Here is a 24,692-nt window from a genome sequence, read left to right on the forward strand (position 1 = left end):
GTAGAAAGGGGCTGAGTTGGAATCTGAATCTAGGTCCATCTGGTTTCAAAGCCTTACTCTTTGCACCACTGCAGTCTTTTTCAGTGAATTTGGAGAGAGGAAGGGAAGAGGGGAAGGGAGCAAAGGAAAAGGGACCTTTGTAACTACAGAGAAATAACACATCTATGAGCATATATACCTTGCTCACTGTGGAGGAAAATGTTTGTGTGGTTCCAGCCGAACTTTGGTTTGACATACCACACTGTTCCCTGCAGTAGATAAGGCCTTCCTAACGATCTCCAGAGGACACCAAGTCCCGCCTCTGTCATTTACATATAGTAAGTCACCTTGAACAAGTCCCTTCTCTACTGTAAGCGTAGGACCTACCTACCCCAGAGGGTTGTGGGGAGATGAAAGGACCTCAGACATGGTGGGTCTTACCCAGTGCCTGGTACACACCAGGCTTTCAGATGGGAGCTGTGACTAGTTAGGCTAGTTTACCCTTCTTTGCCTTGGTAGAGAAACGAGAACCATTGTCCCTTCCTTGCCAACTCAAGTTTTTTCCTGCTGAAGCAGGGCTCACCTGAGCCGCCTTGACATCAGGGTTTGCAAACCACCTTGGGGCACTCATTGTGTAAATAAACCAATAAATTCTTTTCCCCCTAGTCTTATCAGAGGCAAGCCCTCGTTTGGAATTTCTGAAGTAAAGTGACTCTTGCCAGGGAGCTGGCACCAGGGCAGTGTGTGAAGCAGGGATAATGAGTTGCAGTGGTCATGGCTGAGTGAAAACGGCTGCTGTGGGAACTGGAGGTCTCTGGAATCCACTGGTGACTGCTCTGATACCCTGGCCCTTCACTCGTGCTTCCCTGTGCCCTGTTGGAGAGCTGTTTGAGAACCTGCTGATTTTAGCATGGAGGTGGTGCAGAAGGGCCTTAGTGTTTATCGTGTCCCACCCAGCCAGGGGTTGGCCATTCATTCAGCAGGTATTTATTGAGTGCCTACTGGGCTTCAGGCTCCGTTGCCCTAACCAAGGATGAGAGCAAAGTCCCTGCTACAATGGGGTGTACCCTCGGGCCAGGGAGATGGGCAAACAGATAAATTACATTCTGACTGGGGGCTTGGTATTTGCTAGAATTCTTTGACCCACCTTAGGAAGCTGGAGGGATGGCCCTGTCTAGGACACCTGTTGGTAGTTGCTGTGTGAACTTGGGCTTTGGATCTGAGAGACCTTTGCGCCTTCCCTACGGTGTTACCCAGAGCCTGTTAGGATGAGCTGGGCACCGGGCTAAGTGCTGGGAATGCAAGGGTGACATAAGACAGTCTCCAGCTCATATCATTTACTACAAATTAGTGAGAGACAGTCATCAAACTGTGCAAATAGAAATGCCAGGCTCTCTGAACCTTGGTTTATTTCCTCTCCTGTTTCATCTGGACTCAACTTAGAAATATTTATTGACTGCCTGTAAACGAATAGAGTGTCTGTAATATGCCAGACATTGTTCCAGCACTGGGGATTTGGCAGTGATTAAGCCGTCAAAAATCCTGTCCTCACGGAGCTTACATTCTAGAGCAGTGATTCTCAAGCTTGGGGAAGCATCAGAACCACCTGGAGGATTTGTTAAGCCGGGTCCCACTCCCTCACTCCCACCCACACACCCAGTCTGTGTCAGTAGGGCTGCTGTGGGGCTTGGAAGTTGGTGTTTCCAGCGCATGACGCTGCTGCTTTGTGCCCTGTTGCTTTGCAGACCGCTAACAGTTGATTTATTGAATCCTCTCAATAACCTGGGAGGATTGGGGGTTAGGGTGGGGTAGGGGAGTCGGGGGGAGCCCTCTCATCGCTGTTTTACAGACAGGGAACTGAAGAAGGCAGGTGAGGCAGCTTGGCCCTCCCTCTTATGCTAAGCAAGCTACAGGAAGTGACTTCAGAAGCAAGCACTGTTTAACTGCCTCGCCGTGATCGCTATGAGCAATTTTGTTCTAGTTCTTTTGCTGACCCAGAGCCTGACTGGTGGCAACATCCAGTCGGGTGTGCCCCCGCGTTGTAAAATAAAGGACGGGGAAGCAGGAGGTCTGAGCAGATCCCAGAAGCCAGAAGGAGCTTCTCTTTACATTAGAATGCGTGGAGTTATATATCCATGGTCACCGAGAGGAACAGAGGGCACGGGTCTTCCCTGTTTCTCCCTGATGCTGAGCCAGGAGACCTGTGCCGAGTCCGCTCTTCAGAGGAAGGGGTGCTGGGCTCCTTCACCCCTAACCCAGTCTTACTTCGAGTCTAGGAAGTGCAGATGAGGTGTGGCGAAGAGGCAAGGCTCTCCTCTCAGAATCCTCACAACAGCCCTCTAGGGAGGCCTTGTTCCCCTTGACCATGACTTGGATTGTACATCCTCAGCCTTGCCACTGGCTGGTTCTCTGACCTTGTTTAAGCTACTTAAAGCCTTCTGAGCCTCAGTTTCTTCACTGGCAAAATGGGAATAAATTAGAAGCTACCTTGTAAGCCACAATGAAATTCGAGGTCTCTCATTATATTTAAGTTCCACTGTCTGGACAGAGATTAAGGCCTCCTTGATAGCTTCATCTATAGTTCTGTAGTTTCTGCTCAGTTCATATATTTTGAGCACCAGAATGTTTTTGGACATAAACCTCTTTCTTCTCATTTCTCTGGAAAAATGGATCATACTTAAGCAGATACACATCTTCCCAGACAACAAAGACTTTTGCTAGACGGGACTACTAAGCGGTATCTTAATAGCTCAAAAAATTTCAAACCAGCCTGAGTGGTTTATTTCCACTGCTGATATAAAACAAATATTTGCTGGCCGCAGGTGGAGGACCCTGGGTGTTTCTTCAGCCTCCTGACTGGTCACCAGGCCTGAGTGGTTCTCAAAATGTGGTCCCAAACCAGGACATCAGCTTCACCTGGGAAGTTGTTAGACCTGCAGACTCTCCTGTCCCACCTCAGACCTACTAATCAGACACTCTGGGGGGTGGAGCCTTGAGAGCTGTCTTTTAAGGAGCATCCCAGGTGACTCTGCTGCCCCCTCAAGTCTGGGAACTACTGGCCAAATGTTTGCAGCTAGAATGACGTAAGGTATTCTGTGAGTGGTCGCAGGCAAAAACTGGCCAGGTTTGAAGAGCCTTCCAAGCACAGGTCGATGCAGCCCGTTGAAATGGTCTTCACTGGCTTGAGAACATTTTATGATCAATCCCCAAACCCTTATTGTCCAAGCGGGACCTCCGCACTTCTTTCACCAGGCCTCACCATCACTTAACATCTTTGCATCAAGATTCAGCTCACAAATGAAGTATAAAAAGGCCTTCCCCTTCTCCCTCGCCTGGGCTCCATGACACCTTATGCTGTAGTAGGACAGCGTGACTACCCGCATCCTCTCCGTTCTTGTTAATAGGCAGCTCAGTGGCTGGCACACAGTAGGACTGCACCAAGCCAGGAAATGGCTGCTCCCCAGTTGGGAGTTTTGGATTCTGTTTGTGGCCCTTCCTCATAGCAGCAAGTCCCTTGGCCTTCCTGAGCCCTAGTCTTCGTTGCTCTGTGACGGGGGAATAATGACCCTTGGTCTCCTTTCCACAATGGAGTATAGGAGTCTGTGTCTGGATCTCCGGGACAATAGGATCAGTCAGTGATTCTCAAGTTCAGTTGCACATCGGACTCAGCAGAGGGGGAGTGCTAAAAACACCTATGCCCGCCCCACTCCCAGAGAATCTGGTTTCATTGGTCTGGGGTATGGCCTGGGCATGGGATTTCTAGAATCTCCCCAGTTGACTCTGGAATACAGCCACATTGGAGAACCACGAGTGTAGGTAAATACATCCCTTCCTCAAAATGCTTGGAGAGTTTGAATGAGATTATGCTAAAGTACCTTGTAAAGCGCTTTAAAATTTAAGAGTTCCACAGTTCCACATGGAAAACTGAAGATGATTCAGGAAGTATTAAAAAATAGCTATGGGGGGGGGAGAAGGAGATATTTCAGGGATGTCAGGCACCTTGCAGTTTGGTAATTTCCCCTCTTCTAGATCTGTCTTGCTATTTCTTTCCTGATGTGTTAAGTATCAAATTGATTTGGGCTCATCTTTGCCTTAATGTGAAAATCTTTTAACTCGCATTGCAGGAGTAAATGCCTTTAAATAAATTGGTCTAAGCTACTTTGGAGTTGTAGGCCTGGGGGGTGGGCAGCTGCTGCCTGTCCCCAGCAGATCTTGGTCTGGATTTCATGCACACGTCTGAGTCCTCGAGACTCCAAGGGAGTGGGGAATGCAGATGTTGTCACCATGTAGATCGTGGCCGGTGGATAAGAACTCATCATAGCCAACACTTGCTGAGACCCTAGATAGTGCAAAGATCTGAGCCGAGCGCTTTGAGTGCATTTTCCAATTTAATTCTCCTAGCAACCGTGCGAGGTGAGAACCGTTACCATCTCCAATCTGCTGCTGGGGAAACTGAGGCTCAGGCAGTTGAGAACTTGCCAGTGATGGCACAGCTAATAAGTGGCAGAACTGGGATGCCACTTTCTCTGCCGCCACAATGCACCCTGGAGGCCAGGCCAGGCTAGGCTGTCAAGAAGAGCAATACTGAATTTGTTCTGGTAATTCAGACCATAGCTCCTTTCACTACTGTGATTCCTTGAGTAGCAACTTCGCTCAGTTGCTCAGGGTCTGTCTGGATAGCTAGACCTTTCTGTTTGCTCTGCTCCTATTTTCGGAGATGTCCCTCTCTCAGCGAGCACAGTGAGTGAGCTCTTTTTCTGAGTACAGTCAGTTTTTCAAAATTCCTCCAAGGATCACTTTCCTAGACCACGTTCCCCTGTCCTGGTGGTGATGAGCATCTTTGTTTCACCCTCCTTATAGACTCTTGTGCTCAAGGTAGCCCCATCTCTTGTTACTTTGGCATGAAAGACTCAGCAGGAATCAAATTCCCTTCGGACGCTTTGGTGTCTGAAGGGCATGTGGGCTTGGACGGCAGCATTCTTGCTTGCCCAGTAGCACATCCTTCAGGACGTTTGTTTGGGTTCACTAGAAGTCAATTGGGTCATCTCAGATCTGAAGTGGCTCTAGCCGTGCACAAATTACCTTCCACTTCTGTTGCGTGTTGGGTAGAATCGAAAACAAAGAATGCCATTACCTTTGTGTGTTTGGTTCCTGGTGGGAACTGTGCTAAGAAGAGTGTTCAGCAGTGACCAGAGACAGACATCATTCCTCATAGAGCTTACGGACACATAAGAACATGAACAAAAGACTTACGGATTAGGAAGATAAAGAGGATGCTGTATTAGAAAATAATAGGTCTTGTAAATGACACCAAAGATCCAGCTATGGAATTTAAAAGTTCTGTAGTCAGAAACACTGTTTGCTTTGACCTTTAAGTAGGATCCGTCTTCCGTCTGTAGTGATCACTGCTCTACCTCTTCAACCAGGTTTTCTTAATTCAAGTCAGGAGATCCTGGCACTCACTGTAGTGGCAACAAGTGTATTTTCTTTTTTTTTCGCTTTTTTTTTTTTGAATGAAAGATTCTTTAACTTCTGTAGTGCTTCACAATTTTCAAAAGTTTCACACACGTGATTTCATACAATCTCATAATAACCCCCCCTTTTTTTTATCCCCTACCCCTGTATTGTGCCTTTCCCCTTCCCTCTCCCCACTGGTAACCTGTAGTTTGTTCTCTATGTCTGTTGAGTCTGTTTCTTTCTATTTTATTCCCTGGTTTGATGTATTTTTTTGATTCCACCTATAAGTGATATCATACAGCATTTGTCTTTCTCTGTCTGACATACTTCACTTAGCATAATGCCCTCCAAGTCCATCCATGTTGCTGCAAATGGCAAAATGTCATTCTTTTTTATGGCCAAGTAGTATTCCATTGTACATGTAGACCATATTTTCTTTATCCATTCCTCTGTTGATGGATACTTAGGTTGCCATACCTTGGCAATTGTAAATAGCGCTGCTATGAACACTGGGAAGCAGTGCTTTTTCTTTCTTTTTTTAAAAAAATAAATTTATTTATTTATTTTTGGCTGCATTGGGTCTTCGTTGCTGCGCACCCGGGCTTTCTCTAGTTGCGGCGAGCGGGGACTACTCTTCGTTGTGGTGCGCGGGCTTCGCATAGCGGTGGCTTCTCTTGTTGCAGAGCACAGGCTGTAGGCACGCAGGCTCAGTAGCTGTGGCACACGAGCTTAGTTGCTCCGCAGCATGTGGGATCTTCCCGGACCAGGGCTCCAACCCGTGTTTCCTGCATTGGATTCTTAACCACTGTGCCAACAGGGAAGTCCCAGCAGTGTTTTTTCCTTAACTTTGGCCAAGGAGCTCTGTTCTTCCCCCAAGGCAGCATGATTGGTCAACCACATGCATCTGAATTTCCTAAGAGAGTTACTCAAATGCAGATTCCAAGGCCTGGCTCTGGTCAACATAATCAATTTCTGGATTATGTGAAACCCAGACTCCTTTGTAAAAAGAACCACTGAGTGATTTTGCTACCGTCCTAGGTTTGAGAAGTACTGATCAAGGAATAGACTTGTTTCCAAGTGCAAATCATTCTAGAGACTCGACCAGGACTAGAATCCCTTCAGCCTCTTCCACAACCTGGCCTACTTATTTATTGGTCCTCACCTCAGAAACATCTCTTCCTTTCTTCAGGCATCCATGGGTTTCTAGAGTGTGCTCAGGTGCTCTCTCCCCAAGAGTAAGCCTTCAGTCCTACCCCCTGCTCCTTTCTCTGAGGGACACAGAGGGGTTCCATACCCACCACCCCACCACCCCCATTCCCGCCATACCCTCCATTCTCCTCCTCCCACCCCCATTCTCTGAGCAAAGTTCCAGGAGTGTCACCAGGAGACCTGTGGTGGCATCTTCCTTGACTTCCCTGTAGTGTCTAACCGTATTGCCAGCTCTCCTCCTTTCCTGGCAGTCATTCTTATCCAGGAGAGTAAGGCGTTGTGCAGTCTCCTCCCTAGTGGCGGCCTGTGTCGCCAGGCCTTCGACCACCTGCTCTGCACTGAAACCTCAGGTGCTTATTTCCAGTTTCCGGCTGGACATCACTTCTCTGTCCAGGCGAGCACTGCAAACTACCACAAATCTAAAACTGAATCCAGTCCGGGTCTCAAACCAACATCTTTGCCCATCTGTGTACGTTGAAGCCCCGCCTCCCGCACTGGCCACGTTGGGTACCACTTGCTCCACGAGGCCTTCCCTCATCTGTCATCTCCCGCGCCACTCTGGCTGGAGGGTATCTACTTTAAGCCAGGCCTGTTCTGGTCAAAAGCAACAGAGGCCCACGTGACATGGCTCTAGAAAAGAGAGGCTGCTGTGAGGTCAGAGATTTCACAGGAATCTAAGGATGGGCCTAGCAGCCCCCACTACCGGGATGGCAGGAGCTGCAGCTGGAGGCCGTGAAGAACAGCGGTCTCCACGTACGTCCCTCTGTTCCCTCCTGTCGGCCCGCTCATGTCATGGTTTCTGCTACCTCTGAAACCTACAGACAGACTACAACAAATCTGAAATTTGTTCATACATTCGTAAACCATGTTATGAATTAGTTCTGCCTTGAACTTGCTGTGTGACCCTGGGCAAGCTACTTAATCTCTGTGAGCCTCAGTTTCCTCACTCTATACAAATAAGACGAAGAAGAATAATAGCCGAGATTTTATTGGGTGCCAAGCCCTGCTCTAAGTGTTTTATATTAGCTCAATTAACTGTCACACTAACTTTCTGAGGGAGATACTGTTACTATCCTCATTTATAGATGAGGAAGTGGAGGCACAGAGAGGCTAAGTAATTTGCCCAAGGTCACACAGCTAGAAAGTGGCGAAGCCAAGATTCAAACTCAGGCTCTCTGGCTCCAGAGCTCACGCTGTTAGACCGCCATTCACTTTGAGGGGTTATTGTGAGAATTATAGCGTGGATTCTCTTATTTAGGACACATAGCCGAGAGCAGTACTCAGAATAAGTACTTAAGAATGCTAACAGCCATGACATCATCATAGCATTAGTTTGCAGGTGACCCATATGACCTTCACAACCCCAGCCGACCTCGTAACTCTTCGCCTCAGCAGCCACAGCTAACCCGGTGTCCCCGGTTCAAATTCTTGTGAGAGATGCTGATTTGGAAAGATGACAGAGCTGGCCTTGAACTGGATTCACCTGGTACAAGAAATCACGACAGGGCTCAGGGGTCATGTACCAACCACGGCAGCTCTCCTCTCAGGAGAGGCCGTGGGCAGCTGGCATCCCTAGGTCGTTCTTTCTCAGAACTTCCAGAGTCAACTGTTCTGAATGTCTGGCAGTTAGGGGACCTGGTGGTTACTCTCGCTGAGCACATGCTCGATTCTGAGCCCTGCTTTTGGCCTCATCCCCTGTGGCAAGCTCCCATTCATTTCCGTGACCCTGACTCTCACTGCTGGAAGTGGGGCCTGTGGACCAGCACATCAGCATCGCCGGGGAACTTGTTAGAAATGCAGAATCTCAGGCTCCACCTCAGACCCACTGAGTCAGAAATTGCATTTTAACAAGATCCCCAGTGGTCCTTGCAGGTTAATGTTTGAGTAGCCCTGGCCAGTCAACACTACTTATGTCTGCGTAGCACTGTTTTGTTTTTTTGTTCTGTAGCTGACTGTGCCTCTAACTAGCTCCGATATAGATATCAGATAATATCAGGAAGCAGTGGATTCTTACAACCAGGTATAAACACTGCCGAGGGGTAGGAGCTTCTCAGCCTGTTCCCACAGCCCCACATGGAATAAGGGATTGAAGCCGGATCGGGGATGGGAGTGGGGGAGGGCTCAGTTGAAAGGGCGGGGTCACACCTGCTGGGAAAAGACAGGGTCCTGAGCCTGCAGCATGCCCACCAGTGGGGTCAGATGCCAGAGGTCAGAGTGGAGGCAGGCTGTGTAGAAGTCCACCACGGTGGCAGGACGTGGTCTCCGGGGTGCACGGGGCAGTCAGAAGATGGGAACCCTTGGTGGCAGGGGCAGTGTCTCTCAACTGCAACACAGAATGAGGAGGTGGCCCGCGGGCACCTGGCAGAGATCACAGAGGCAGAATTCCAGCCCTTAGAGAACAGTGGCAAGAGCAAGACAAGGAGGTCTGGGGTCCCCAGTAAGCTTCCCAGGCAGAGGCTTGAGCCAGCAGAATAAATGGCAGGCTCCCTGGAACTAGCTTAGAACAGGGCAGAAGTACCGCCATGAGGGGGCTAGCAGAAACAGTGCCCATGGCCAAGGCTGGGACCGGCTGAGCCAGGACCCCCATGCGCAGCCCTGGACCCAGCCAGGGGCAGCCTGAGTGGGGCGGCACTGGGGCAGGAGAGGGCAGGCTCCTGGTGGGGGACCGGGGGCGGGAGGGGCAGGCAGCCAGCTGCAGGCTGGAGGGCAAGTCTGTATGAGGCCCTGTGGACCGCCTTGCCTTCCTGGCATGAGGGCGGTGGGGAGGTGTGGCTGGATGCCAGAGGGCTTTCCCATCACTGCTCCCTGGCCCCGGTTCACCGTAACCGCATAAGCATGGACCTTGCCCGGACACATTCCCGAGATAACACCCACCGTCATCCCGGGAACAGGGTGACAGCCCGACTGTGTGAGCAAGGCTCCCGACACCCTCCCTGCGTTCATTTCCAGTTTGCTGGATGTTGTATGTGTGTCTATGTAAAATGACAGAAGAACGAGTCATTAGTGAGCCGTCCAAAGTCCCTTTGGGAACATTCCAGGAAAATCAATATCCCATCAAAGCCACAAATGGCTTTTTTCTTTCCCCCACTCCTTCAAGGCAGGGTTTCTCAGAGTGTGATCGGCCAACCTCCCGCCTTACTCCCCCACGGAGCTTGTAAAACACAGATTCCTGGGGCCCTACCTGAAAACGACTGAATCAGAATCTCAGCGGGGCTTCCCAGAATCTGCATTTTTAACCTGCCACCCAGCCGATTCTAATACCCCTTAATAAAACTGAAAAACCTCTCCTCCCCCTACCCACAAGGCACTGTCTTTCCTTTGCACAAACCGGATCCTTGCCCTGCCTGCTGGTGCTCCCCCCCTGTGCTGCTACACCCACTTAAAGGGCCACCTCTTCCCAGGAGCCTGCCTAGCTGTCTTCGTCCCAGCTCAGGTAGGGGGCCCTCTGTGCACCCTTCTAACACGGCTCTGCCACATCGTCATTTCTCTCTCCTGTCTGTATTCTCCGCTGAATGGTAACGCATCCTGCCGAGCCTCCCCAGGCCCAGCATAAAGTTTTGTGCCTAATTAGAACTAGTAAATGAATATGAGCGAAGGCAGCTGAGAGGGAACGGTGAAGCCGCAGAGTAGAGGGTGAAAAGTAGATGCTTCCCGGTAGGAAGCCACCACCTTCCAGTCCTTCTCTCGGTCATCCTGAACTCCTAGGTCAAGTTTTGGAGCCAGAGGGCAAGTATCGGACCCAAGGAGAGCCCAGGGCTCTGGCTGGCCTGGGGCACAGCCCACCTGTTTGGGGCTGAGGCGTCCCCGGTGGAAGCCTAGCTCTCTATCTACATTTTGGAAAAACTCCAGCAGAAAAAAAGGCTCAAGGATGGTTTGCCAGCCCCAAGCCTGACGCCAAACTCAGGGCCTCTAGGATGTTCAACACCCCCCTCCCCTTGTCAAGGCAGGAGGAGTCAAAGAATAGAGCTATCGGACCATGAAACTCCCAAGAGTCCTTTCCCCCAGCGTTTCTCAGAGACCGCTGCCACTGTTCTCTGTGTGAGGCTCCGAATTGCCATTTGCCAAACTGGTAAACGTTGACCCAGCAGAAATCAGGCAAAAATAGGAGAAGCCCCGGACAGGGCTGCCTTAATCGTGTTGGTGAAGGGAGAGCCAGGTGCCTGTGAGCTGAAGAATGCTGCCCATCACCTCGCTCTGAAAAACAAAACGTATTGCCTTAATCTTAACAGCTTGAGCACCCCGAAACCTGCTTTACCAGTCCAGGGTGCCTCCTCTGATCTTGCTTGCTTATCTGTGTATACGTGGGGTCGTGGGACAAGGTGACTTTGGGAAGGCCTGGCCTGCTTGAGACTCTAGGGTCAGCCCAGACTGCTGTGACCACAGGGGACCTTAGCCCCGGAGACAGGCTGACCTCTTAACGCATGAAGTCAGAGTGAGGGCACCTGCTCTCAGTCCGAAGTAGGGTCGGAACCTTCCTGGGTTCTTGGAAGAGAAAGAGGATTGGCTGAATTATAAGTGGCAGGGCAGAGCAGCTGAGGGCTCCGTGCACAGTAGGCCCTCAGCAAATCAATGCTTCTCGCATTGAGCTGGTGAGAAGGGAGCAGCCAGTGTTAAATGTGGGATCTGTCAGAATCCTTCAGACGTTTGCTGAAATTCCATGAGGGCGTCAGGGATTATAAGGTTTTAAGGTCATTACTGAGTTTCTTTCGTGATTTTTTTCATAAGGATGTCATTTCTGAATCCACTCTCTTTCTCTTCCCATCTCCCCACATTACCCTTCCTCCTTCCCTTCCGGGAGGAAGACAGTACGGTGTTATCCTTTGGTCAAAATTTCACATTCAGAAAATGGTAACGTTCAAAAATCTTGTTCAGTGCTGCAGCACCCCCTCCCCCAAGCTGGAGGTTGTGACAGCTGTCACTTACTGAGGAATTTTACATGCATTTACCATTTCCCTTGTGCCTTCGAGAGGAGGCAGCTGAGGCCCAGAGAGGCTAGAGAATTTATCAAGGTCACACAGCAAGTTGGCGAGCGGCTTGGATTTTACTGCGGGCTCTGTGACCCCACGGCCCCGGGTGCTTGTCAGTGCCGCGTCGTTGTCTCCTAGAGGTCATTGGTGCTTGTTGATATAACATCGCTAACCATTTCTCCACCATTTCTCAGAGCGTTTTGTCCACGTGTCCTGATTAGAGAATTAGTTAAGCTCTCGAGCTCTCCAGGGAGCCGTGGCTGGAATCCTGCCTCCTTCCTAGAGTCTGCAGGCAGCCAGATCCCACAGACCCTGCTCTGTCGGGCGGTGAGGACGAGAGATGTGGCCCCGTGGTTGGGGGGCCGGCAGGCAGGTTGTGATGACCCACGGGGCACGTGTTCCCTGTCAGTTCCCAGGCACTGAACCCAGGCACCCCCCCCCTCCCCACCTGGGACCTCCTCTCCTATTTCCCTCTTTGCTTCCTGCCCTCCTAGGATCGACAGCTATTTGGAAAGGTGAGCACAGAGGCCTTTTCAGAAAGAGTCCTATTCTCCCGTCTTCCTGGTACCCTCGCTCACCGGGGAGAGAGAAGCAGGATTGTGTGGGGAGGGAGAGGCAAGTGTACGGGAACAGTTTAGATCTAATTGTTCATGATCCAGAATGTCCTCGTTTGCATTCAGGGATGCTGCCCGCCTTTGTGAGGGGCCACACCAAGTTGAATGATGTGTTATCAGTGCAATGCAATAGCCCAATGACATCATGAAAATCCAGGCTTTGGGAGAACATGTTCACAGGCAAGAATGCAGCGATGAAAAGATGGAAGGGCCTGGTTACGCTGCATAATCCAGCTTTTACTGTATAACCCCTGGGCTTATTGGCCCCTTGTTCCTGTTCTCTTTGACAAAGAATGCTTTTTTTTTTTAACTTTCTGATTAGCAATCAGTAGTTTAAGCCTGCTAATCACCTCTTTAGCTTGGCATGTGGACCAAGGAAAGGCCACAGCACTTAATGTGTTCTCTCAGATCCAGAAGTTCAGAAATGTAGTCAGCCCCAATTTTTTTTTTTTTTTTTTGCGGTACGCGGGCCTCTCACTGCTGTGGCCTCTCCCATTGCGGAGCACAGGCTCAGGACGCGCAGGCTCAGCGGCCATGGCTCACGGGCCCAGCCGCTCCATGGCATGTGGGATCCTCCCGGACTGGGGCACGAACTCGTGTCCCCTGCATCGGCAGGCGGACCCTCAACCACTGCGCCACCAGGGAAGCCCTCATTTTAACCATTTTTAAGTGTACAGTTCAGAGGCATTAAGTACATTCCCATTGCTGTGCAGCCATCCCCACCATCCGTCTCCAGAACTCTTTTCATCTTGCAAAACGTAGACTCTATCTCGGTTAAACACTCACTGCCCATTTCCCCTCCCCCAGCTCCCGGCAACCACCACTCTACTTTCTTCCTGTACGAATTTCACTGTTCTAGGTACCTCATGTGAGTGGAGTCATACAGGATTTGTCCTTTTGTGACTGGCTTGTTTCACTCAGCATAATGTCCTCCAGGTCCATCTACTCTGCAGCATGTGTCAGGATTTCCTTCCTTTTTCAGGCTGAGTACTATTCTATTGTATGTTTACACCATGTTTTGTTTATCCATTCATTTATTCACGGACACACTTTCACCTTTTGGTTATCGTGAATAATGCCACTGTAAACATGGGTGTAAAACTATCTGTTCGTGCCCCTGCCTGTACATCCTTTGTGTACGCACCCAGAAGTGGAATTGCTGGATCATATGGTAGTTCTATTTTTAATTTTTTGAGGGACTGCTATGCCGTTTTCCACAATGGCTGCACCATTTGCCATTCCCACCAGCAGCGCACAAGGGTTCCAGTGTCTCTGCACCTTCACCAACACACTTAGTATTGTCTGTTTTTGGTTTTTTTTCATAGTAGCCATCCTAATGACATAGTGACATAGTATCTCGTGGTTTTTTATTTTCACTTCCCTGATGATTAGTGATGTTGAGCATCTACACAGATACTTTTAAAAAAACGAACTTCTCCTGTCATTTCGAAGCTAAAGGCAGTAAAATGTAAGGTTCAAGGTGCTGAATCTGAGAAGCCGTGCTGCCTGGGTTTAGTGCTGGCTCCACTCCTTGCTGACTGTAGCTGTGGGTCAGTTGCAAGATCTCTCTGTGCTTCGACTTCTCACCTGTAAAATGGGGTAATAAGTAAACTGCCTCATAGGGCTACTGGGAGGATTCAATGATCTAATACAGATAAATCTCATGGAAAGTGTGAGACTTGTTATATGTGTTTGATGAGTGCTGGACTTCATTACTCTCAGAGTAGAATCTGCTGCCTTCCATCCTCCAGGGATGGTTTTCCTCTCTGCCTAGTCTTTTTCAAGTGGGGTAACAGCCTGGGGAATTTGAGGTGAGATGGTGGCTTGAACCCAGTAGGTTTTCACACTCCCAGGTTGGGCATGTCAGGAGGAAAAAGAGCAGTGGCACAACTACTGAAGCTCGCGCGCCTAGAGCCCGTGCTCCGCAACAAGAGAAGCCACCACAATGAGAAGCCCGCGCACCGCAACGAAGAGTATCCCCCGCTCGCCGCAACTAGAGAAAACCCGCACGCAGCAATGAAGACCCAACACAGCCACAAATAAATAAATAAACAAATTTATTAAAAAAGAAAGAAAACATGAGCAGTGGCAGCCTCTGAAATCCATCCTGAAACTCGGCAGCATCTGGTTTCGAGAGTGAGTTTGTGTAGAGCTGGCAGCCAGGAAATGGGACTGGGAATCTAGTGCAAAGGTAGTTTCTCTGGTTCCTTCAACCAATAACTATTAGAGCAAATAACCATCTGGATGAGAAATGGCTCCTAATGGCCTTGGATTAAGGCAGTTAGCTAAGGGTTTGTGTTGCTGCATGTGTCACCATGGGACCCTGCATCCTGACGGCCTGGAGAACTGTCCTCAGGCCTATAACCTCTGCATCTCAGCATTTGGGCCTCCCTATTGTGCCCCATCTGTAGGTCATTAGCCTCCTGGGAGAGAGATTAGGGTTCCCCTGTCCCTAATTCCAGGGGAAATTCCAGGAGTGTCAGAAGGACCCTGGGTCCTTCCCAGTGCAAATCTCTGACTTGGTCACTCTGCCCAAGGGAAGGAGTCATGGGAAAGTTAATCCTCATCTCTGATCCTTCTCTAAAGCCTAACCCAGTTTCCTTAGCAAACATACTGAAGGAAGCGGTGGTGGGGCGGGGAAGGAGTCTTCCCCCTCACCTGCCTTTACCTGGTTAACTCCTTCTCAGGGCCCAGCTTTTTTTTTTTTTTTTTTTTTGCGGCACGCGGGCCTCTCACTGTTGTGGCCTCCCCCGTTGCGGAGCATAGGCTCCAGACGTGCAGGCTCAGCGGCCATGACTCACGGGCCCAGCCGCTCCGCGGCATGTGGGATCTTCCTGGACCGGGGCACGAACCCGGGTCCCCTGCATCGGCAGGCGGACTCTCAACCACTGCGCCACCAGGGAAGCCCCGAGGACCCAGCTTTTAACATCAGTTCCTCAAGGGATCATTGCCCTGCTCCTGGAATGGGGCCAGGTGCAGTGTTTATATTCCCTCACAGAGCAATATTCTTTCTCTTTAAATCAGTTGTTCAATGGTTATTAGTTAAGACCTCATGTTTTCTTCTGTTTAATGTCAGCCCAGGACTCTTCTAGACTAGCCATTCTCAAAGTGTGTTCCCTGGAGGCCCCTGAGATTCTCTCAGAAGGTCTGCAAGCTCAAACTTCATAATAATACTAAGAAATTATCTGCCTTTTTAACTTTCTATCTATCATGAGAGGACTGTGGAGTTTCCCAGAGGCTACGTGACATGCAGTTTTGCAACAGACTGATGCAAAAGCAGCTCTTAGGACTCAGCAGTCTTCTTTTAAGCCATTCATTAAAGAGATTTGCAAAAATGTAAAATACTGCCACTCTTCTCACTGATTTGTGGGGGAGGGCTTGGAAAATATAATTAATTATAAGGATGTGATTTATGTTAACATGTGATTGGTTTATTATTTTTATTTTCAAAGGAATTAATATTTTTAAATTTTCTGTTTTCATTTCTAATATGATAAATGTTGATCAACAAAACCCACATGTGGACTTTCCTGGTGGCGCAGTGGTTAAGAATCCGCCTGCCAATGCAGGGGACACGGGTTCGATCCCTGGTCTGGGAAGATCCCACATGCCGTGGAGCAACAAAGCCCGTAAGCCACAATTACTGAAGCATGCGCACTCTAGGGCCCACGTGCCACAACTAGAGAAAGCCCACGTGCATCAATGAAGACTCAGTGCCACCAAAAAAAAAAAAAAACAAAAACCACCCACATCAACAACAACTCTTGGGGTCCTCAGGTTTTAAGAGTGTGAAGGTGTCCCAAGACCAAAAATTTGAGTGAGGATTACTGCCCTAAACAGGCATCAGGAACTTTTTTCTGTAAAGGACTAGTGGACCATACCCTCTCTGTCTTACCTATTTAACTCTATAGCATGAAAGCAGCCATAGATAATATGCATACAAATAGGCATGGCTTTGTCCCAATGAAACAAGCAGTGAGAGTTCGGCCTGTGGACCATAATTTGCCATCTCCTGCTCGAGGTTCCAAGCTGTAAAATGCCAGGAACCCCATCTAACCGATAAATTGCTTTATCCCCAACACCTAGCACAGGGCCTACTACTTAGTAGATGCTCAGGAATTATAACAGAAATAGTGTTTAGCGGCTGGTTGTCCAAGTCAAAAATAACAATGGCTTAACTTCAAGGTAAAACTTCTTTAGCACATTAAAAAAAAAAAAAATCAAGAGTCAGGCCAGTTAGGGCCAGGGTGATGGCTCAAGGGACCCAGGTTCCTTGTGCTTTTCTGGTCCACCATTCTTAGCATGTGACTTCCATCATTAAACTCACCTCATGGCTCAACCAACCTTAAAGAGCCTCGGGAGAATTAAGCTGATCTGCCAATAATGAGCTGCCCATCAGGACAAAACTTAACATTCTTTAAAGAAGGAACATAAAATCCAGATTCTTGACAGCTTAGTGTTCAGAGTATCTAGCATACGATAGAAAAGGTACTCGACTTAGGAAGAAATACAGTAGAAGCAGACCCAAGGATGGCAGAGATGTTGGAATTAGCAGAAAATGAACTAATGTTTATTATAGATATGTTTAAGGAGTTTTAAGGAAAAGAAATCAGTAGGGAAATGGAACCAAATAAAAATTCTAGATGAAAACTACAGTATCTGAAACGAAAACTTCCCTAGATGGATCTAACAGTAGTTCAGATGCTGCAGGAAGAAAGATCATTGAACGTGAAGTCAGAGCAGTAGAAACTATCCAGACTGAAGCACAGAAAGAAAAAAAAAAAGTTGGAAAAAAATGGTCAGAAGCTCAGTGATCTGTGGGATGTTGTTAATCAAGGTAACAAATGTATATTTGGATTCCCAAAAGGAAAGGAGAGAGAGAGAATGAGAAAATATATTTGAAGAGGTAATGGCTGAAAAGTTCCAAAGTTGGTGAAAAATATTGACCCACAGATCCAAGAAGCTCAACAAACCCTAAGCACGATAATCATGTGGAAGATCACACGTAAATACATCATAGTCACCTTGCTAAAAACCAAAGAGAAAGAGGAAAATCTTGAAATCTCCCAGAGGATAAAGACATGCTGCATGTAGAACAATAAGAACCATTGCTAACTTATCAGAAACGATGCAAGCCAAAAAATAATTGAATAATATCTCTAAGGTGCTGAAAGGTAGAAAAAACAGCCTGCAATTCTATATCAACAAAAGTATCCTTAAAAAAATGAGGGTAAAATCAAAAGCTTTATTTTCAGTTATAAAGGCCGAGAGAAATGCTCACCAGCAGACTTACACAATAAGAAATGTCAAAAGAAATTCTTTGGGGGGAAAGAAAATGCTATCAGATGGAAATGTGGATCTGCATGAGAAATTAAGAGCGCCAGAAATATAAAAGACTTAACATTTTTTTCTTAATTTCTTTAAAAGATAATTGACTTTAAAGCAAACATGATGATAGTGTTATTTTTATTGAAATTTTTTGAAAGGAGGAAAAAGAGAATCAAGAAACAGATGAGACAAACAGAAAACAACTAGTAAATTAGTAGACTTCAATCTAGCTACATTAATAATTCATTAAAAGTAAACAGACTAGGGCTTCCCTGGTGGCGCAGTGGTTGAGAGCCCGCCTGTCGATGCAGGGGACACGGGTTTGTGCCCTGGTCCGGGAAGATCCCACATCCCGCGGAGCGGCCGGGCCCGTGAGCCATGGCCGCTGAGCCTGCGCGTCCGGAGCCTGTGCTCCGCAACGGGAGAGGCCACAACAGTGAGAGGCCCGCGAACCGCAAAAAAAAAAAAAAAAAAAAAACAGACTAAACACGCCAATTAAAAGGCAGATATTGTCAGGTTGGGGGGAAAAAACAAAACTCCAGTGTACAGGTTGCCTACAGTAGATTCACTTTGATGTAAATACGCAGGTAGGTTAAAGGTAAAAGGAGGGGGCTCTTAAGTGTGTCGCCTGGGCCATCACCATGGTAAAGCTGAGCAAAGAGGCCAAGCGGAGGCTGCAGCAGCTTTTCAAGGGAGGCCAGTTTGCCATCGCTGGGGCTTTATTCCTCTCGTGACTTACCTGGGATTGAAGAGGGTTGCAGATCCTGGAATGACTGAACCAACTGTTTTGAGCTTACTTTGGGGATAAAGGACTATTTGCTCATCTGGTTTTGGAAGCAGTCAATGCAGAGGAACAACATGGAAGGTGTGCACTCTGGCTGGGATAAGAGATGGGACATCGTTTAGATGTTCACCAGTTGGATGACACAGGCTCTTCTCAGATGTGTCTGTGGCAGAGTGGAACCTCTACTGACTTATTTTCGGTAGGCCGTACTAAAATAAATGTTTTTAACAGTATTAAAAAAAAAAAGTCAAAGGATGGGAAAGGTATAGCATACAGATACTAATCAAAAGAAAACTGGAATGGCTGTAATGACCACACATAGAGTATACCAAAAATAGGAGAATTAGCAGATACAGAGAGTGTTTATAATAATTGGCCAATTCATCAAAAAACCCATAATAACCCTAAACGTGTACACACGTAATAGTTGAGTTCAAAATACATGAATAAGTCAGTGACTGGATCCACTCTTCGCAAGGGGAAGGGCTGATGGAGACATCTCCTCATTCCTGGCCCGTCTCCCCTGAGTCAGTGAGGAGGACAGCAGTAGGGGCAGAAGCAAGCTGACTCCGTAGCCTCGTTCTGTGTTCCGCATTTGTGTCCTTCCTGTGCCTCTGAGAAGGCAGGCCCTGGGCTCTCCCACAGGGGCCCTTGCAGAGAGTTCCCACAGGCTGCTCCACCTCCTCTTGCCCTAAAGGGTTTTCTGGAACCTGCCAACCTCATGTGGGATGCCAGCCAGGACTAGGGCCCGTGCACCTGAGGTTGGAGAGGACTGGGGTCCTAGAGTGATGGATGGGGTCACGGTTGATCCTGGGGAACTCCAAGTGTCCCAGGACACAGGATAGGGTGGCAGCGTCTACTACCTTCAGGCTGGCTCCTGCCGTTCAGATACTGAAAGGGGCTGAGTCAGCCCCAGGTGGGGCAGGGGAAGGGGTTAGGGGAATTTTTAAGCAGTAATGAAATGTTGCCTGGAAGGGGAAAAGGAGGTGGTTTCCAGATAAGGGTGTGCCTGGATGACAAAGAATTGCATTATTTTCAGTCCCATTTGCTGACAGTCCAGCAATGATTTCTTTCCCCTTCCCTTCCCTTCCCTTCCCTTCCCTTCCCTTCCCTTCCCTTCCATCTCCTTTCCCTCTCCTTTCTTTTCCTTTCTTTCTCCCTTTCAAACTGTTAAAAAAAATTGTGGCAAAATACACATAACATAAAATTTACAATCTTAAGCATTTTTCAGTGTACAGTTCAGTGGTATTAAATACCTTCACGTTGTCATGCAACCATCATCACCTTACCATCCATCTCCAGAATTCTCTCCATCTTGCAAAACTGACTCTACTCATTGAAGAACTAGCTCCTTATTCTAGCCCCTGGCAACCACCATTTGACTTTCTGTCTGTATGAATTTGACTACACTGTGTATTCCATGTAAGTGGAATCGTGGTATTTGTGTTTTGGAGACTGGCTGATTCACTCAGCATAATGTCCTCCGGGTCCATCCACGCTATAGCATGTGTCAGAATTTCCTTTTTTAAGGCTGAGTAATATTCCACTGTATGTACACACCACATGTTTCTTTTTTTTTTTTTTTTTTGGTCTGTGTTCAGTCTTTGTTACTGCGCGTGGACTTTCTCTAGTTGCGGCAAGTGGGGGCTACTCTACATTGCGGTGCGCGGGCTTCTCATTGTGGTGGCTTCTCTTGTTGCAGGGCACGGGCTGTAGGCACACGGGCTTCAGTAGTTGTGGCACGCAGGCTCAGTAGTTGTGGCTCGTGGGCTCTAGAGCACAGGCTCAGTAGTTGTGGCGCACGGGCTTAGTTGCTCCGCGGCATGTACGTGGGATCTTCCCGGACCAGGGCTCGAACCCGTGTCCCCTGCATTGGCAGGCGGATTCTTAACCACTGTGCCACCAGGGAAGCCCACCACATGTTTCTTATCCATTCATCTGTTGATGGACGCTGGGGTTGCTTCCACCTTTTGGCTCTTGTGAATAATGCTGCTCTGACCACGAGCGGACAGCAGTGAATTTTTTGTTAGTTAATTTTGCTTTGTGTTAAGGTAATGAGGTAAAGGCAGGGATAGAAGTTAGTGGTTCAGGACACGGGCAGCCTTATTTCACACACGAGACCTAGAAAATAAGCACCTGGGAGAGTTTATCCCTGCAGATCTGCGTATTTGATGGGACAGAGCTGTCGAAACCTTTCGGTAGTTGGGGGCTTTAAAGTCCATCCCATCCTCCGCCAGTCCTTTGCCCTTCGTGGCCCCTGTCGTCACAGTTAAGATGTCATTTCTTGCTTCGGCTATTGTAACAGGGTGGCCAGACTCCAAGATCATTTTCCAGCAACTCATGTTGCAACTACTTCTGGAATTTTCTTCCACAGGGCCTTCCAGAGCAAATTGCTCCCCTTCTCAGAAACTTCTCATGGTTCTCCAAGGCCCATAGAAAACCCCAAAACTTCTTAGCATGACTCAGGGCCCCACTGGCCTTCTAGGCCCCTTCCCTTTCCTTCCCTCCATTTCCCTCCTTTATTGATTGGCCCATTTGTTCACCCTGGGGCCTGCATTTTTGTATTTGTTTCTGACGTGCATGTCTGCTACTGACTCATTGAAATAGTGTGTTAAAGGGCCCAGCACATAAGAAGTGCTGTAATGTTTATGATGAAAAGACTTTTACCTGGGGTCTCATTAGCTCTTCAGTGATAACCTCGTGAGGTCAGTCGTTTCATCCCCCGTTGACAAGCTGAGAAATTGAGCTTCAGAACTGCTGAGAAATGAGTTTGTAATTTTGGCCCTCGGATCAAATTCAGAACCAAGATTCAGAACCAGGCTGTTCCTCTGAACAAGACTGTGGCTTTATGAGACCCTGGAAAGCCGGAGGCAGCAAGAATAAATGCTCAGGGGCTCTGGATGTGCTCTCTCGCCAAGGGAAGATGAGGTTTTGTGGGGACTGAGTTTTCTGTGGTTTTTTTGGTTTTTTTGCCGTACGCGGGCCTCTCACTGTTGTGACCTCTCCCGTTGCGGAGCACAGGCTCCGGACGCGCAGGCTCAGCGGCCATGGCTCACGGGCCCAGCCGCTCCGCGGCATGTGGGATCTTCCCGGACCGGGGCACGAACCCGTGTCCCCTGCATCGGCAGGCGGACTCTCAACCACTGCGCCACCAGGGAAGCCCTGTGGGGACTGAGTTTGACTGAAGAACCATGGAAGGCCAGTGCTTGTAGATGTCCACTTAGTGAAAGGCTGAGCGTAAAGTAGCAGAGTGGAGCATTGAGTTGGCTGCTTTTCCAACTCTAGAAGGATACATACAGGGAATATAAGCTCACGATGGAAGGAACACGCTTCTCCCTTTCTAGGGGACCCAGGAACGAGGAAAAAGCCCTACCAAAATCGGTTGCATTCATGCTGGTACAATTCTGAATGCTCAGCTGGATGGATGAGGAAGTTGGAGCAACTGGGTGGATGCAGACTCCTTCCTCCAATGTGCAGCTTGCTGAAGTGCGGCAGCCGAGGACAGAGGAGAAATCAGAAATGCCCATGGGGTGGTGAGGGACTTGCCCAAGGTCACCCAGCTGAAAAAAGCTGAGCTGGGCCTCCCACAATTTAAGAGTCCAGGTCCAGTGGTTCCGGCGTATCGTGCAGGCTGCTTTTAATACACGTCTTCCAGTTGGAGCCCCGTAGCACAGTGCAAAGAGCATGGGCTTTTGAGCATCATTTGCAGCCTTGGCCAGGTTGGCCGGCCTCAGCGCTTTCATCTCTCTGCAAGGTGTGGATAAGAACCCTTTCCTCACGGGGCAGTGTTGAGGACTCAGTGAGCAGTCAGGCAAAGCTGCCAGCAGGTGCCTAGGACAGAGTCGGGTTACTAATGCGGCCGTTTCCTGGTGAGTTCTTGCTTTATCAGCTCCTCCTTTGCTTGGCCGGTGTGTACCACCATCGCCTGGGACTTGCCCCACGTGGTCAAGATTCTTGGTTGACGGCACCTTAGGTGCTCTCACCAAAGGAATAGGAGGTTCTGACTGAATACAAAGGTCAAACAAGTACAGCCTCCTTACTCTTCTTGTCAGAGCGTTTCCACTGGCCTACACCAGCAATCGTGGGGTGGGTAACGGGGAATTTCCTCACTTCCTTTTCCCCCAGAGTATCTGCGTGACCTCAGTTTCTGGTGACTTTTTGCCGTGGCGTTTGGTACTTATCCCACCGGCTCAGCCAGCATCCACCCTGGGCTGGCTGTGCCCTCACCCCTCTCCCACCTCCAGTAAACTAGACGTGCCTCACTGGGAACCTCAGCTTTGTCTGGAGAGAGCAGGTGGACCTCAGGCTCTTTCCCGCCTGCGAAGTTGGCCTTGCCTTTTGGCTCCCCCTTTGTGGGGTACCCTTTTCTTCCTTCCCCCTTGGTAATATCTCAGGAAGAATGTTCTACCCTAGAGTTTCCAGGAAGCCACTTGATTGCATTACTGATTGGTAACTCCATTTACCCTGGAGTGGACAGAGCCATAGTTCTGAGTTCTGCTTAGGACTTATCGTGTGCTGACGTCAAGGCCCAAGTGAAAAACTGAGAAGGCCTGGTTATGCTGAGTGCCTGTCGGACACCACCGGGGAGGCTTTGAGGTCTCTTATTTTATATGTTTCAAAAAAGGGCTCCTTCTTCTTTTGAGACAGAACTTCAAACGAAGCATTCCAGGCCACACTTCCTTTTGGTAAATCTTAACCAGTGTAAATGTTTGCTTTTGTGTTGTAAATCTTAGGAGGTTGGGCTGGGGGGGGAGGGGGAGGGGAGGGAGGGAGGAATTTCAGAAGCAGGTGTCCTGCCAGCAAAAGTTAAAACTTAATCTGCTGTTTGGGGTGTTTGGGGGAGACGGGTAGCTGGGAGGGGAGCATTTATAATTAACGAGCCATGCTAATGAACTGGAATTTGGAGACAGCTTTTTTGCCAGGTTGTGCGAATTCCTGGACCTCGTGCCCGCGGCCCCCTGGAAAGAAAGGGAGTTTAGGAAAATTCCGACTTGCGGGCAGAAACCCCTGTTGGGGAAGTCAGTGAATGAACATGGGAGGAACAGGGCAAAACAGTAATTAAAAGGGTAGAAAGGTAAAGGGGAAAGTGAAACGATACAAAGCAGTATTCATTAATAACTGTGGGTTTGTTTAAAATGTAAATTCTTCAAACAGTTATTAAAAGACGCGTCCATTTCCCTGCTTCCCGGGCTGGGTCCCCCTCACCACTCCCAGGGGCATAATGCACTGAATCGGAGGGTCTGGGGAATTGGCCTGGGACCCACACTCTCCAGGAAAAAGACTTCAATTTGCTGCTTAAGGTACACCCCCTCGGAAGAGACCCTTGAAAAACTGGGACATCGCGTGGAGGGAGGCCACGTGTGCCTGGTGTAACTTGGGCAAAGGCGTTCACCTTCTCCTGGGCTCAGTTTTCCTGTCGGTGAAATGGAGAGCAGTCGGCACTTCCAGAATGGTGAGGATCTCTTGTGATTGTGGATGCTTGCCCCTGCATTCAGTCATCATTATCGTTAGCCCCACCCCTGCAGAGCCCCTGCTGCGTGTATGGAATGTTCTGGAGGGGGATGGCTTAGTGGGAGGGGATCCTGGGGGTAGTGAAGCTGAGACCTCCCTCCACCTCTACATGTACTCGCTCCCTGAGGCCCCTTTTGCCTTTCTCTTTCCTCTGTTCCTCTAGAAGGAGTTGGGGCTGGTAGTGGAGGGAAAGGGGGACAGAGCTCGGGGAGGAGGATGCAGTGAGGGTTTGGCAGGCAGCGGCTGGTTTTGGGGACCACAGCGCTCTGCAGTTCAGTAAGAGGGAGATGGAGAAAGGGTTGGGCCCTCGTCCCGTCCTCTGCCCTAAAGCTACTGACTCTTTTTACTATAAGAAGCAGCGGTTGCCTCTAGAATCCTGTACCTCCAATCCCCCCCCGCCCCGCCTCCCCAGAGCCTCAAAGTGACCTCAGGGCAGAACTGCCAAGAAGTGAGCTGGGTGACTCACAGCCATTCCCCAGTTTGGGGCCATCAGAACCCCCTACCCGTACTGGCGGGTCATGCTTCAAACGGCAGCTCTGCCACTTCCTCACTTAGCCTTGAGTGTGAGAGCAACAAAACTGGGAAGCAGCCTAAACGTCTCACGCTGGGAGCTGCACACGTTAAGTTGGGGGGCATCCACACAAGGGAGTGCCATGCAAGTAACAGAATGAGGTAGAGCTACACGTGCGGATATGGAAAGAATTCCAAGAAGTGTGATTAAGCAGACAGCAAGATTCAGAATAGTATGTTTTGTGTTTATAAAATGGGTTTAAAAATACACATCCATACATGATAGAGGCTTATAGAGGGGCTCCAAAGCATCAGGTATTCCACAGAAACACT

General features: G+C 48.9%; 1 protein-coding gene and 1 pseudogene across 1 annotated transcript in view; both read left to right on the forward strand.

Moving 5' to 3' along the window:
* Positions 1–24,692, forward strand: part of WWC1 (WW and C2 domain containing 1) — a 153,105-nt gene that overhangs the window by 11,196 nt on the left and 117,217 nt on the right. The gene's annotated exons all lie outside the window — the stretch shown is intronic.
* On the forward strand, positions 1,821–23,069 carry LOC141278357 (mitochondrial import receptor subunit TOM7 homolog; annotated as a pseudogene).

This window comes from Tursiops truncatus, chromosome 3, assembly GCF_011762595.2.
Source record: "Tursiops truncatus isolate mTurTru1 chromosome 3, mTurTru1.mat.Y, whole genome shotgun sequence".
Lineage (NCBI taxonomy): Eukaryota > Metazoa > Chordata > Mammalia > Artiodactyla > Delphinidae > Tursiops > Tursiops truncatus.